At 34.3% G+C, this 16,536-nt stretch overlaps 1 protein-coding gene and 1 pseudogene across 1 annotated transcript in view; one reads left to right on the top strand and one right to left on the bottom strand.

Annotated features, from left to right (window-relative positions):
- Positions 1-16,536, bottom strand: part of TMEM232 (transmembrane protein 232) — a gene marked incomplete at its 5' end in the record, with an annotated part of 164,157 nt that overhangs the window by 32,131 nt on the left and 115,490 nt on the right. The gene's annotated exons all lie outside the window — the stretch shown is intronic.
- LOC109371542 (60S ribosomal protein L35a pseudogene) lies at positions 6,451-6,882 on the top strand (annotated as a pseudogene).

The raw sequence follows: 16,536 nt of genomic DNA, 5'->3' as shown, positions 1-16,536 counted from the left end.
TTCTGCGACTGCCTGAGCACACTGTCAAATGAATATGCTGATAGACACAGACAGGGAAAACCAGGTCACGAAGATCAGTCTGGTTGGGAAGTAAGTTGTCTTGATAAAATACAATATCAGTGAGGCATCAGACTGGAAGTTCCTCACAGCTGTGGTTATGTCCAGCTTTCTATTTGTCACTGGGACCTCTACCTGACAAGTTGTCACATTCAACTTGTTAAGCCATTCCATCAGTGTCATCTATGATTGGTGGTTAGCACCACATGACAAGGCAGGTCCATGAAAGGGTAGCCTAGAGCCCAGACTCCTCACCAGGCCTGAAATCAGGCTGCCTAATAATGGATTGGGTTGTCGGAAAAGTCATGACATATTTTTTCTGTGTTTTTCATTGTAAAAATGGTTAATGACTTTTCCAACAACCCAATAGCTGAGTCCAATTTCAGTACAGGGATCTGAATGTACCAGAATATTATTTTCTTATCCTCCTTAGCATACTTTTTATCTCATGAAGACTTCAATTTTAATTTGTATGTAGACTATCATCTCAAGTATTTGGGTGTATAAATAAACATTTTAAAGGCTGTTTGAACAATGTGACAATTCCAAAAATCTAGCACATTTACACAACCACTAATTAAGGAACTTGGATGAAATAAATAATAAAATAAGACCAACCATGTGTCTATAAAGTCACTCATCACTGCATTGTCGATAAAAGTAAAACATTTGGAAATTAACTAAATGACTAATGATAGAGAATTGGTTAAATGAGCTATGACTCTTTCAGGTAAGATGGTGCTAGACACCATTAACTGGTTAGAAAACAATAATTTGCTTATTAATTTATTCTCCCACTATTTACTGAGTATCTATCATGCATCAGCATCTGCTCTAGTAATGGAATACAGTAATGAACAAGACCAAACAATCTGTGCTCTCAAGACATTTTCATTCTAGAGAGATTAATGAGTTGGAAAAAAACTTCATATTATATGAATAACTGAAAATAGCAGATTACAAAGTTGTATGTACAAAATAATTCTAATTATGAAAATATAAAAGCTGTTTACTAAGTGAATACTGCTACTTGAATAAAGGCATTTGTGGATTGATTGGGTGTTGCCTGAGAAAAGCCAATAGCTATCCTGACAGATTCCCACAACTTTATTCCCTCAGTACTGCTGAGATAGAAGCAAGTTCTATCAATGCAGTGGACCACACTCTAATGTATATTCATATAAGCCACAGTTTTAAAAATAGATGCACAAAAACAGAAGGCCAAGAAATTAATTATAAAGAGAAAGAAATTAGTAGCATAATTTCTCCCTATAAGCAATTTCACACAGGAAATAAGTTATTTTTTTAAAAAAATGCATATTGAGCAAAAGATTAGAGCAAAGGGAATTTGATAGGTGAGAGTTGGTCTCTGTAATGCTTACCTTTGTCACCTTCCACTGCTGATTAGCCTCTTAAATTTACACATCCTTTGGATGAGTTTTTTCACTCAGTAGAGGTAAGTAACTTGACTGACTGAGAATCTTTTGATATGGATAATCTCTCTCTTAAACGTTAATGTGTATTTATTTCTAGGTTTTGAACGTCATTGGCCAACAGTGATATCTTAGTTTTGGCCAAAATATGGTGTGTGTGTGTGTGTGTGTGTGTATGTGTGTGTGTATGTGTGTGTGTTTATACACTGAATAAAAGACCTCCAAAAAATAGACCTGGAAGGAAACACACTAAAATATTAACAATTATTATCTAAGATGGATAGAAAAAAAGATAATTTTTTTCTCAATTTTTATGAAAAATATGTGTTATGTTTATAACCAGAAAAAAAAATTAAGTAAGATGGATGACAGACCAATAGTCCCAGTAAGAAAATGGGAGAACAAGCTGAAACCATTCATCTAGCTAAGGGCACCTTAGTACTGCTAGAACAATGAAGACTGGATAAGAAATGTTTTCAAGGGAAGACAACTGTGAATGGAAAAGGGGTCACATGTTAAACTTGACAAGCTCAGGAGACTGAAAATAACCACAGAGGATGGTATAAACATAAAAATTCCTAACAAAGGTGGGCCATGGTGGAAAGTCACATCCTTGGCCTGTAGCTTCCTTGACAAAGGTCAATCTTGACCTTAAGCCTGTCTGTGTCTTTTTGCATCTAAGATAACATACCCTTATAATATCAGAGTAATCTCTTTTTCCAGAACCCCAAGGGGTCACAACCCACCACACCAGAGCAAGAAACTACAAATTCCTTCATTGTTATCTTGTTCCCAAATACCATCTCTATGTGCTATAAAACACTATTAATTTGCTGTACCCATCAATGTAAAAAAAGTACTTGTCTCTCCATTTTAGTTTTTATCCAATCCCAGAGATTTCCCCACTTTGCTTTCTCCCACCCCCTTAATTTACAACCAATGGATTTCATGTAACCTTCCTCCTTTGATTCTAATGTATAAAATAAGTTGCAAAACGGCCATTTTCTGGAGCATTTTCTCAATCCATTGAGATTTTGCTTCCCAGCAATTGTCATCAGTTTGGCTCAAATAAACTCTTATAAGTTTTCTCTTAGGCTGGATATTTTTTGTCGACACAACCATAAAGAGGTGAGCTGGCCCTTCCTAAATACTATTTGTCAATTCTGAGTGCAGAATATGAGATTAAAAATTTGAGCTGGTTTTGCATAGAGACCTACCAGTGGGCGACAAAAAAACTTTTGCTGTTCTTCTAAGGCTAGAGAGACAAAGCTGATTAATTGATGAGCTTCAAAATCTAACCAGTTCTTCTCTAGAGGTATTGCTATAGTCTAAAACTATGCATTGTGGGGGGGCTAATCCACTAAGAGGAATTTCTGAAAATCAAAGTAGCATTCACAGCATAAGTTTCAAAACTATGAAAGCCATGACTTCCAAAACTCACAAATTACCTCGAAAAGCTTGGAAACAAAAAATGAGACAAATACAAAGAAAATAACACCTAGGCATATCATATTAAAACTGCTGAAAGCAAAAGATAAAAATCTTCAAGATCTGTATTAGTTTGCTTAGGCTGCTGTAAAAAAGTATCACTAAGTGGCTTCAACAATAGAAGTTTATTGTCTTATAGTTTTGGAGGCTAGAAGACAAGATCGAGGTGTCAGTGGGGTTGTTTTCTTCCGAGGGCTGAGAGAGATTCACATACTCTGTGCTTCTCTAAGCTTCTAGTGGTTTCTGGCAATCTTTGGAAATCCTTGGATTTGGCTGCATCACCTTGATAACTGCTTTTATCTTTATATGGCATTCTCCCAGTATGCATACCTGTGTCCAAATTCCTAGTCATTTTGGATTAGGGGCCCACTCTACTCCAGAACAACCTCATCTTAACTAATTCCATCTGCAATATCCCTATTTTAAAATAAGGTCAGATTCTGAGGTACTGAGGGTTACAGCTTCAACACATTAATTTTGGGGAGACACAATTGAACCCATAACAAATTATTACATTAAATAACACTATAACTTTAAATATAAACGTAGAAAAGGAAGGCTAATAATTAATGATATTCCCTATGAACAAGGATATGCTAATGCTAATTGAACCATTAGCAAATCTATTTGAGTGATATATAAAAATTATAATATATCATGGTCATATAAATCCAGGACTATAAGTTTGGTTTTTCAATAAAAAATCAAGCAATGTAATGTACTAGTTTAGTTGAATAAATAAAACATATGATAATTTTAATAGCTTCATGAACATATTTGATAAAATCCAAGATCTTTTTATAATAAAAAAATTAGTAAATTAGGAATTGGAGTTACATGTTAACATGATAAAGATGATCTTTATCTCTCATATTACACAGCTAATATTACACTTAATGGTGAGTTATTGAAATCTTTATCCATGAGACTGGGAATGTTTCAGGAAAGGCACACTGTCATCACTTCTATTCAACTATAAATTGGAGGTCCTAGCCAGTATATGAGGAGAGACAAATACATAAAACCCATAAGTGCTGGGATGAAGGAAAGAAAAAAAACCAAAAACAGTATTATCCTCAGTGACTTTTGTACATAGAAGATAAAGGTATCAACAGATAATTTTTTAGACTTAATATCTATATTTAACAAGACTGGTTATACACACAGTTAATGTATATATGTTTAATGTAAAAAATCGTCATTTCTTTATAACAATAAATAGCATGTGAAATTTTTAAAAATATCATTTACAAAATATCAAATGTCTAGAAATGATGCTAACAAAAGATATTTAAGACTTCTATATTGAATATTATTAGAAATTAAAGAGCATCTCAGTAAATTCAAAAATATACTATATTTATGAACTGAAAGGCCCAATATTCTACAGATGCATTTTTTTTTTCAAATTCCTATGTTCAACATTCATAAGCTGATGCTAAGATTTGTGTGAAAATTAAAAGGGTCTGAAGAGCCTTAAAGCAAGCCTGAAGTAGAATAATAAATCTTTTAATCAAGATCTATTATTATACAGTTACAGAAATTAAGAGAAGGATATTAGTTAAGGATATAGAAGTGGATCAATGGGACAAAACACAGTCCAGAAAAAGGTTCATGCATATACAGTTATTTTATTTATGACAAAGGTGATCCTGTAGTGCAATGAGGAGTGGCTACCTTGTTTCCTTTTTTCAATTACTGGGCTGGATCCATTGGATATCCATAAATAAGTAAAAAATTGATGCCTATGGTGCCATTAACAAAATTCCGTCTCTTATAGACTGTAGTTTTTAATGTGAATGATGGCTTCTAAGATGAAGCAATGGGTCTCTATTCATGCTTCTGCTAGAAAAATTATTTTTATAACAAGGGAAAATAAATATATGTATATACACTAAAAAACAACAACTGTTGTCAACACACTGGACGTCACATACTGATGGACAGCAATCCCCAAAGACAGGAAACAGATGAGGCCTAATAGTCCTAACTTAGTGCCCGAGGAAGGTCATCAACTGGTGTAGGGAGGGAGAATCCAGACAGAACTCAGCAGTTCCCTGAACTGAGGAGATAGAGCTGGTTGTACACGGAAGCCAGAGTAGCTAGACTTTACAGGGCAAGGTACCACGGAGGAGAGCTTAAGGGAGAGATCTCAGCCCCACTCAACTGAGCACTGACCAGCACATGCATTTGAAGGCACTACCAGAACCTGGGAAAAGAGCTACTGGAAATAAAAAATGGAGAAAATAATCCTTGGTGCTCATATAGAAACAGAAGTAGTTTATTTCCAGCTAAAGTGGAAAATCTTGTATTTCATGAGCGTCGGGTAGAGTACTTAGAAGGACTTTGCCTCAGTAGTGGGACAAAATTAGCCCTAAGTTAAATGCTGCCTTGATCTTGCCTAACAAAGCTTACAATTGAGACCCAAAAGGATTAAACTGTTACTAAGTAACATAACCATGTACCAGGACAAAGGTCAACAGGGTAAAATTCACCATCTGGCATACAATTAAAAAATATATATATATTAGGCATTTAAACAAGCATGAAAGTCCATCTCATAATTAGGAGAAAAACTAATCAAAGTTGATTCAATAATGACATAGTTTATTACAATTAGTACACAAGGATATTAAAACAGTTATTATAGCTGCATTCCATATATCCAAGATGCTGGAGAAAACGTATTGCAGAGAAACCAGGAGGGTATAAAAAGACCCAAATCAAACCTCTAGAGATAAAAAGTAAAATCTCTGATATGAAAAAGCTATTTTCTGGGATTAATGGAGAATTTAAAAAAGATTAGTGAACTTCAGGATATATCAATGAAAACTAAAAACTGAAACACAGAGGGAAAAAAAAGGCTGAAAATAAAATGAACACAGCATGAATACACTATGGAGAAATTTCATGTGGCCAAATGTGCATATGATTGGAGTCTCTGAAGAAAAGGAGAAATAGGAGGGAAACAAAAAAAAAAAAAAAGAAGAAGAAGAAATAATGGCCAAATTTTTTCCAAAATTGTTGAAAATCCAGAGATCCAATAAACTCAACTAACCCTAAGCTATGAAACATAAATAAAATTTCCCCAAAGCACATCATAAAATTACTGAAGAGCAGTGATAAAGAGAAAAATATTAAAACCAATTAAAGAAAAAAATATACAGTACAGAGAAACAAACATAAAGATGACAGAAGATTTTGCCTATAACTCTATAGCATTAGCAAGACAGACATACTGGAAGACAGAAGACAGTGGAGCAACATTTTTAAAGTATTAAAACAAAACACCAAACCAAACCAAACCAAAATCCAACATGAATTCTTTACCCACAGAAAATATATTTCAAAATTTAAGGCAAAATAAACACTCCTTCAAACTTAGGAAAAATTAAAGAACTTATCACTTGCATGTTTTGTACCACAAAAAAAAAAAGAAAGAAAGAAATGTAGCTTTTTCTGCCATCTTGGGGCCTGTGGAGGTCTGCTGGCAACAGGACTTTCAAAACGACAAATATGTCTGGAAGGCTGTGGTCCAAAGCCATTTTTGCTGGCTATAAGCGGGATCTCTGGAACCAGTAAGAGCACACAGCTTTTCTTAAAATTGAAAATGTTTATGCTCGAGATGAAACTGAGTTCTATCTAGGCAAGAGATGTGCTTATGTGTACAAGGCAAAGAACAACACAGTGACTCCTGGTGGTAAACTGAACAAAACCAGAGTAATCTGGGGAAAGGTTACGCGTGCTCATGGAAACAGTGGCATGGTTTGTGCCAAATTCCGAAGCAACCTTCCTGCCAAGGCCATAGGACACAGAATCCATGTAATGCTGCTGTACCCCTCAAGGATTTAAATTTACTGAGAAGTAGATAAAATGGATTTGTTCTCTTGTAAAAAAAAAAAAATGTAAAAGGAAGTCCTTCAGGCAAAAGGAAAAGGATGCCAGACAGAATTCTGGATTACACAAAGAAATGAAGAGTAGCTGCATGAAAATGATAGCTGCATGAGTAAATGTAAAATCTTTTGTCATATTATTTAAATTACTACCACATTGTCTTTCTCCTTTCATTATTCCACCTTCATGGCTGGAACTGAAACAAATACTAATTGTACTTCTGTCTTTTACTGTAAATTTACCATTTACAGTAAAAATTGTAATATATGTTGTGTGATTTATAGCTAACACAGAAGTAAAATTCATGACAAGAATAACACAGAGGCCAGGAAGGAAGAAACAGGAGTATTCTTATACTATATACGAAGTGTTATAACAGCCCTTGAAAGTTGATTGTGATAAGCTAAAGATGTATCCAATGACCCATATAGCAACCACATAAATAACACAACAAACAGTTATAGCTAAAAAGCCAAAAATAGAGACAAAATGAATCATAGAAATGCTCAATTAATTCAAAGTTAATTCAAAAGTTAGCACAGAAAACACAACAAAATGAGAGCAAAGAATAGACAGAATAAACAGAAAACAAATAGAAAGATGATACAGTTAAAACAAATTATATCAATAATTACATGAAATGTATATAGTCTGAACACCCCAATTCAATTACAGATTGGTTAAAAAAGGAAGACCCAAGTATAAGCTGCCTACAAGAAGTTATTCCTAACCACAAATGTTAAAAGTAGGGCAGAAAATTATATACCATGCTAACACTAATCACATAACATCTAGCATCAAAGGAATGCTGGAATGGCTGTATAAACAGCTATTTGTGGGACAAGCCACAGAAAGGCTGCTTGTGGCCTGGCCCAATGATCATGGGTGATTCTAACATATAGCTAGAGGCCAGTGTGAGATAGGGATGACCGAGGTGAGCCCATCAACCGCATTTTGTCCTTCCTTTTATTATCCCACCTTCCATAGCTGGAACTGCAACAAACAGTGATTTTGTTTCTGTTGTTGTAACAAACATTATATTTGGGCTATTGTTTTTAAAGAGCATTCACCACTAATGAAGAAGGATACTCAGAAGTTCAAGAGTCCATTCATTGTCTCCAAACTACATCTAATCTGGCTGCACCCAGTGCACTCCACACAAAACAATTATCCAAATATAATAGGATGCCAACCTTTTACAGGGTTATAACCTATGTAGAAAATCTAACATAAGTTCTTTCACAACCTTACCTGGAGCAAAGAGAAAGGTTATTTTTATAGTTTTTGCTGTAATTAAATACTTTATCATGTTGATTGTCAGAAAGCCTAGTTAGAAGATCAAAAGATGCATAAAAGCAAGTTTCTTAGTTAGAAGAAAGGCTTTTTTTTTAATTTAGAAAATACATTTCAGAACAATAATCTTTTATAGTGCAAAATAATAATTTGAAATTATTAAAATGCAATTAGTTCTTGAGATAAAGAATTTTCTCTATAAATACTGTGGAGTCTTTAAATGCCCTCATAGGCATCATTTCATTTAATCCTCATATGGAACCCATGAGGCAGACAGAATTATTACAATTTCATATTAAGAAACTGAGTCTCTGAGTATACATATTTTAATTCACAGAGCTAGTACGTGATTGGACTAAAACTGGACCTAAAGTTTTTCAATAATAATTAAACTATTGTTAATGCTATATTGCAGCTACCTCATGATATATGTCGCTAATGAATTTAACCTAAACAATTGACCCTTAAGTGAAAATTATTTTTAAAACTATAATCTCTTTAAATTTGAAGGAGAATAATGAGAAAAATGTTGGCTTATTCAGTATTGATTTTAATGTCAGAACCAGGGTCTATATTTAACTATCAAATGGATTATTTTATTTTTCCAGACATGTTAACCTAATTGAGTTGCTCTAATACCATCCATTAAATTTAATCAAAAGCACAGGGGAAAACATTTTTCATTCTTGTAAAGACTGAAATCATGATGCAATGGTTCAGTATTTCAAATATATTTGCTCCAGTGTGATATGGCCCCTACTTTTTCAAAATAATATATTATAAGGTACTTGAAATTATAATTACTTATATCCTCAAAGAAACCATGTGAACCAGGAGTTCCATTTTAGTCCTGTCAATAAATCAATTAGAATGCTTGCTGAACATTTATTATCAGATCAATGTGAAAAACACACAAAATATATCATTCTAATTCTCAGTGAGTTTACAACTCAGAGCTGAATATAACATAAGGGGGATCACTGAATTAAATAAAAGGGTAAGGAGATAATGAAGGAAAACTAACTTTGAACAATGGGGAGTAATAAGGTAATAAAATTTCAGTATATAAACCATATAAAACAACATATTTTTAAGTCTAAACTAGTGTGAATTGAGGGGGACTTCTTTAAACTTAGAAAAATATACCTGTTCAAAACCTGCAGCAAAAAAAATACACTTAATAGTGACACTTTAGGGCCGGCTGAGTAGCACATTGGTTAACAGCTGGCTTGGGACATCAGCTCTGAGCAGCAGGGCCCCATTTGGATCCCACATGAAAGCCAGTGACACTGCCCTCTACAGCTAAGATGGTGAACAACAGCTCAAACTGGAGCTGGGCTTCCGTGAGTCGCCGGCAACAGCGTAGGCTGCAGCCCCTGCTGCGGTGGGCTGCCATAAGCTACCGTGTGTGGCCAGCAGCCAGTGTGAGCAGCAGGCAGCCAGTGTGAGCTGCCAAGAGCTACAGTGAACGGCCTTCCAGAGGTGGGAGACCCATCTGCCTCACCCGGGAAGAGTGCAATGATAATACCAACATGGGCCAGTGAAGCAACGTCCTCTACAACTAGACTGAAGAACAAAAGGACAGCAAATTGTCTGTTCCCCTTCCCCCAATTCCCCAATAAAAACTTAAAAAAAAAAGTGCCATTTAGAAGAATCTCTTGATATAAAGAAAAATGTAAAGATGTCCATTAACACTACTTTTTAAGATTATCTAGACACCCTAATCTAGATATAAGTAAAGAAAAATAAGCATATAGATAATATTGTTATTTTTAGGTGTTATGATGTATACATAGAAATACAAGTGAATCCACAGACAAACTATCAAGACTATTAAGAGAGTTCAAAAGCTTTACTGGATACACCAACTGGAAATTTCCCTTCAGCTGTCCAAAAGACATCTTGATTTACTGTGTAAGTTAAAAACTCATCATCCTTGGCCACTACCCCCAGGCTTTCTTTCTCCTGAGGACCCAGTCTGTTATAACTGCTGTGCAATCTACCCAGTTGCCAAAGATGAAAATTTGAGCATCACCCTAGACCCTTTCATCACCTTCATCCCTAAAATCCAATCAAATACCAATCCTGTTGATCCTACCTCATGACTCTCTCTCCAATCCAGCAACTTCTCATTGCTTCACTGCCATTTCTCTATTAAAGCCGTACCTATCTCTTGTCTAAAGAAATATTATAGTTAAAAAGTTCTTGACATATACTGTTTTTAAATTTAAAAATATAGAGAATATGAAAATCTAACATTCTCATTTAAGAAGCAACAGCATCTCACCTGGCCTCCTATTTTTCAGCATTATACCCCTCTGTCTACTTCCCATCCAAAGTGATATTCCTAAAATGAAAAGGTGATTACACAGCATCCTCATACCTAAAAACCTGTCAATGCTTCACTATTATTCTTTAGACAAAGTCCAAATCTCTTAAAAGGCCTTAGAAGGTCTTGTACTATATGCATCCTGATTACATTCTGATCTCTCTTGCCTCAAATTCCTGATATATATCCACACTGACCTTCTTTCACTTCGGGGAACACACTATGTTTGTTTTCATATATGTTTTTCCCTTTACCTAGAATACATTTCTTTACCCCTACCTCTTCCTTTTTACCTAATAATTGCCACTCATCCTTTGAGTCTCAACTTAGATGTTGCTTTCTTCAGGAAGCCACATTTAAGGTTTCAAGTCTGGGTTATGTGTTCTTCCTGTATGATCCCATGATAGGCTCTATTTTCCCCAGCATATCACTTTACTATAATGCATAATTATTATGTATCCTCACTAGGTTGTAAAGTGCAAAAGAACATGAATGTTATTTTGTTCATCACTAATTTCCTAGTACCTACAATACTTCAAATATTCCTTGAATGAAGTATTTGAGTGAAAAAAAAGTTTTATGGGATACAATATCATTGTAGAGTGATCAACAGTTTAATCATGCAGGATCCAGCAAGCAGTTTTTCGAGAAATTTATTTAATTTATTTGAAAAACAAAAGGTCTAAATAAAATGGAGACCTATCATGGAGATCACAAATATTCCCAATTGGTCTAGGAACCCATTACAATTCAAATAAAAATTCCAACAAGACTATTCATAGAATTGGACAAATTGATCCCAAAAATCTATAAAAAATAAAGGATCAAGAATAGATAAGACCACATTGTCATGAAAAACTAGAGAAGGGGTTTTGTCCTGGGACATTCAATGACTCATTGGAAAAGTATAATTATTAGAGCAGTGAGTTACTGAGACAGAAACAGAACAGCAAAGGACTGAGGAGAGAAAAAGACTGTATGTATATGGTATATGACAGATGCAGCATTACAAATCTGTTGTAAAAGGATAGAGTATTCAATAAAGTGATGCCAAGACAATTTGTGTTCCACAATGGAAATGGTAAAAATAGATCCCTACCTTATACTATTCACAAAAATGAAATATTCCAGATGGGTTAAAGACCAAAATGTAGAAACCAAAACTGTGGAAGCTTCTCAAGAAAATATGGGGGGATATCTTTAGGATATCAAGATGGAAGGACTTTTTTTGAATAAGACACAAAATTGTAGACTACTTAGAGGAAATTGTAAATTAAATACACTAACCTTAAAAACTTGCATACATCAAAAGATATTCTAAAGAGAATTAAAACAAAACATTTTGGGGGAAAATCTGGGCAACATTCGAATTTACATTTTAAAAAATAAAATTAATGAGAAAAATTAAAACAACAGTAGGAAAAAAATGGCTTTAAGTATGGTCAGGTATTTCACTGAACAAGATTCAAAATAGCCAGTCAACCTATTAAGAGATGCACAACAAAAGGAGTAATAGTAGAATGCAAATCATAGCAACACTGAGACATCATACTGGTAAAGAAATTTAAATTTCTTTAAAGTTTTGGTAAAAATTAGGATTAGCAGGAATTCTTACACATTGCTCTGTAGATCGTACACCCACTTTGGAGAACAATTTGGCAATGGCTAGTAAAGCTTAATATACACACTTGTGTGACTCAACAATTCCTTTTCTAGGTATGTCTCTCTGGGAAGCTCTTACTCATGTTCCCAAGAAACATGAGCTAGAATATTCATTCTAACCCTGGCTGGAATTGAAAATTAACAAGTTAGAATTACTTAATTGCCCATTTGTAGCAGAACAGGTGATCTGAGGTTTAGTCATACATTTGTATACTAGATAGTGGTTACAATGAGTGAGCTACATCTATAACCATCAACATAAGTAGTTCTAAAATACATAATGTTGAGGGAAAAAAATTAGTGGCAAAAAAAAATTAGTGTCACATTAGTGGCAATAAGAATTTACTGCTGAGTAAAAAGTCATGTTGCAAATACATAGACAGTTTCAAAAATTTAATAAAAATTGAAACATTGAAAAAAAGAATATGGATTACTTATTGATATATCAAAATAAATATAGACACTTATGGACATAAATGGTACCCTGAATTTTTAAAACAGTGGTTACTTCTGAAGCAAAAGAGAAGGTAAATGGATTGAAGTGTGAGAATTTACTTGCATATACAGAGGGTGGCAAAAAAATGTATACACATTTTAAGAAAGGAAAAGTGTATTAAAATCGGTATAACTATAACAAAAGATGAATACAAGTCACGTTTCACTTCTGCAATTACAAGAGGTGCTTAAAGTGGTTACCATCAACATCCAGACATTTCTGATTACTGCGAACTATGCTTGAGCAACGTTGACGAAAGTATCCACTTGTATACATTTTTTGGCACCCGCGGGTGTGTGTGTTTGTGTGTGTGTGTGTGTGTGTGTGTGTGTACTTTTTTAAGAGGCATGAGAGAAAAAAGAATACGAGCAAATTGAAGGACATGTGGAAAGAGCCCACATCTCTTAAATCCTGTATGTTCTATTAGTTTTGTTGTTTGGTTCATATTTAACAATTTTTATTTTTTAATTATATTTAACTTAGACTTAAATATAAAATTTAAATATATACAGGAAATGTATGAAAGCTATTCTAATTTTGATACAAAAGAGAAAAACATATAGGATAATAAAAACTCATTTGACTATAGAAAAATTAAAAATTAAATAAAATGTATAGCTAAAAAACGAAAAAGAAATATAAATATAAATGATTATAACATTTAATATATAAATATAAATTATTTAAATAAAATGTTATAATACCAACATACGGGACAAAGTGTTAAAATTCCTAACATATTAAAAGAATTGTGAATCAATTAGAAAAAGATATGTAGACTATCTTTTTAAAAAATGAGCAAAAGACAGGAAGCTGTGGCCAATATAACTAGAAAATAAAAACACTGTGGCAAATCAAATTAGCAAAACCATTGCATTGGAACTCAATAGTTACCACAGATATGCAAATTATCACAATGTTTATGCAGCGTTTTTTACTTTAAAATTGAAAATCATATAGCAAAACAAAGTTAACTCTGTGCATTAAAAGTTGATAATACAAGTTGTGGGAAAGAGCACATGAGTCACTACTGGTGGGAAGTAGAAATTGGTAAGGGCTGCTGAATAGTGGTTTGGAAGTACTTATCAACAGCCATTAAAATACGTGTGCCCTATAACCCGTGCTTATACATTTATTCTAAAGTAACAAGGAAGAATGTTCACTACTAATTATAGGGATTAACTTCAGCAAATACTAATTTAAACATGCATAAATTTAAAATAATATAAATGGCCAATAACAGGGAAAATAGTTAAATGAATATGGGTAACTACTCAATGAATTACTCTGAAGTAATTAAAAATGATGCAGGAAAAATATATGATTATGACACATTGATAAGCAAGTTGTAAAGCCCTAAAACAGCATAGATTTATTATGCATAGAATTCATTGTAGATATTTAATGTGTCTCATATAGGGCTTATGTGAGGGTATATGTGTGCATAATGTTGAAAGAGCAGAATTATATGGTGTACTAGCAAGGTACCACTTTAATCCCCCTGGACTGCCCTTTCCATCTGGTTTTTAGTTGGATCTAGTTCTTTCCAATATCTTGGATGAAATCTAGGTCAGGCCCGATCTAACTTATGTTCACTTTAGAAAAATATTTCTTCAGCCATTTTTGTTCTAATTTAATTTCAATCATTAAAACATCCAATCATGTATAATGGTCAAACTTCATTTTCGATTAATGCTTTTACTTACCTCTAGCTTAGAAACAGTGCTGTTTGACAGAGGACATGAATGATTTCTCTTTACTCTGAAAACTTCTGCCTGCTAGCCCTAACTTCTGAACTTCCCAGGGGAGGAGCAGAAGGAAGTTGGTGAAGTGGGGAGGAGAGGGGGAGGGCAGAAATGATTTCCATTGCCTGACACTAGCATGATGTGGCGTTACCAATCTCTGGGCTTGGCACATGTCTTATGTATGTTTCCTGAAGATTCCCAAACGACAGTTGCTTTACTGTGAGCCATGTCTCTTCTAGCTGGCCACTTACTGTGCCCCTCAGGTATTGCTTTCCTGCCGTCCACCATTTTTTTTGCTACCAATGTCTCTCACTCCTGGACAGCCCGTATCTTGACCACAAAAAACACTCATGTGTTCTCTTGGCCTGACATATTTCTAAGCCTGCTGAATATTTCCAATAAGCCACTCCTCACTATGACACTGCAGCACACCAACTAGGTTTCTATGTATGGGCTCTTCCTTGGCTAGAGGTGAAATAGACTCTGTCCTGCGAGGGCAGGCAAAGCACAGAGCACACACCTCTCCAAAGGAATTCTTACCCTTGGAGTCTTCCAAAAGGGGTATTTTTAAGCAATGCATCCTTGGTAATGATTAGTGGCTAATGGTAATCAACCCTTTTCTTAAGCTTTTCCTCAAGAAGTCCTGTATAGGTAACCTAGTTGTTCACTTCAGCACATGGTTACTTTCTGTAATAGCACATCCTTTTGGTGCCTTGCTGAATCTGAGCTAGAAACACAATCATTTTCACATGTATATGGATTCAACAAACCCATATTTAAGAGTATGTAAATGTTGGGATGTTTATTTAACAAATGTTATCTAGGAAGTAGAATTACAATGACTGTTGCTTTCTTGTCTTTTTGTTTACCTATATTTTCTTATATTTCCATAGTATACATGTATTACTTAGATATTTTTAAATTCTTTGTTAAGCTTGAAGTATAGGTATTTCCTGGTGATGGAAAAAACATTTCTAAAGACTGAGTACAAATTTGTGCTCTGAGAAATTTTTGCTCAGAGAACAAAGGTGCAGAAAGTGAATAATAAAGACAAATACCATATGATCTCACTTATACATGGATTCTAAAAAACTGAATAAATGAGAAATGTAAACAGAAATAGTCTCAGAGACACAGAGGGAAAACTGAGGGTTGCTCGTTGGGAGGGGGTGGGGATGAAGGAGAAGGGGAAGGGATGAGACAATACAAATTGGTAACTACAATATGGCCTCAGGGATAGAAAAGACAGTCTGGGGAATATAATCAATAATGTCGTAAATATTTTTTAAGGGGCCAGATGGATTCATGTCTTGTTAGGGAGACCACTTCATAGTCGGTGTAGAGGCCTGACCACCGCACTGTATTTCTGAAGCTGATGTTGAATAATAATGTATGTCAACTATAATTATATATACATATAGTCACAGGACATGGAGTAGAGAGTGGGAATGGAGTCAATGGAATTGTAATAGATAAGCATGATATCGGGGGTGGGAGGGCAGTAGATGGGGAAGGGGGGTTGTTTCTGTGTGAAGGGTGAAAAGGATAACTATTGCATTGTTCTGTACACCTGAAACTAACAATAAAAAAAATAATAAGTGAATCTCCTGGCTTGTCCACCCAATCTACTATTTATAGACTAATTGCAACTATGTATATGTCAAATGTTCACAGCTCTTCCTTTAACTCTGTAACTCAGATAGGCAACTAGATATATATTTAATAAGGAAGTATGTACAAAACTCAACCTGATTTCAAGACAGTATAATTTTATTTCCTTTCTATTTTTTGCTAAATGGTTTGGCTGGTAGCCATGTAATAAAATCTTTCTTAAATCCTGTTTGGTGGTCATATTTTAAGAGGTAGTTTTGTGTACATTAAATAATAATATTCAAAATCTAAGGCATCTTCTGTCACAATCAAGAATTTTTCTCATTAGCATTATGTTCAGTTACAAAATATCTAAATAACAGCTCCAGATGAATAAGTATCTTGCAAATTATTCCATCCATCCCTCCAACTATCTATTAATTTCCTTAATATTCATAGAGTGCCTAGTCCCTGTGCTAAGTGTAAAGTGCAATACATACTTATATAAATCATGATTTCTTTTCTCAAGGAGCTTATTCTTTGTAGAAA

Source organism: Hipposideros armiger, unplaced genomic scaffold (assembly GCF_001890085.2).
Source record: "Hipposideros armiger isolate ML-2016 unplaced genomic scaffold, ASM189008v1 scaffold_579, whole genome shotgun sequence".
Lineage (NCBI taxonomy): Eukaryota > Metazoa > Chordata > Mammalia > Chiroptera > Hipposideridae > Hipposideros > Hipposideros armiger.
This window is presented reverse-complemented; position numbering and strand designations above follow the sequence as displayed.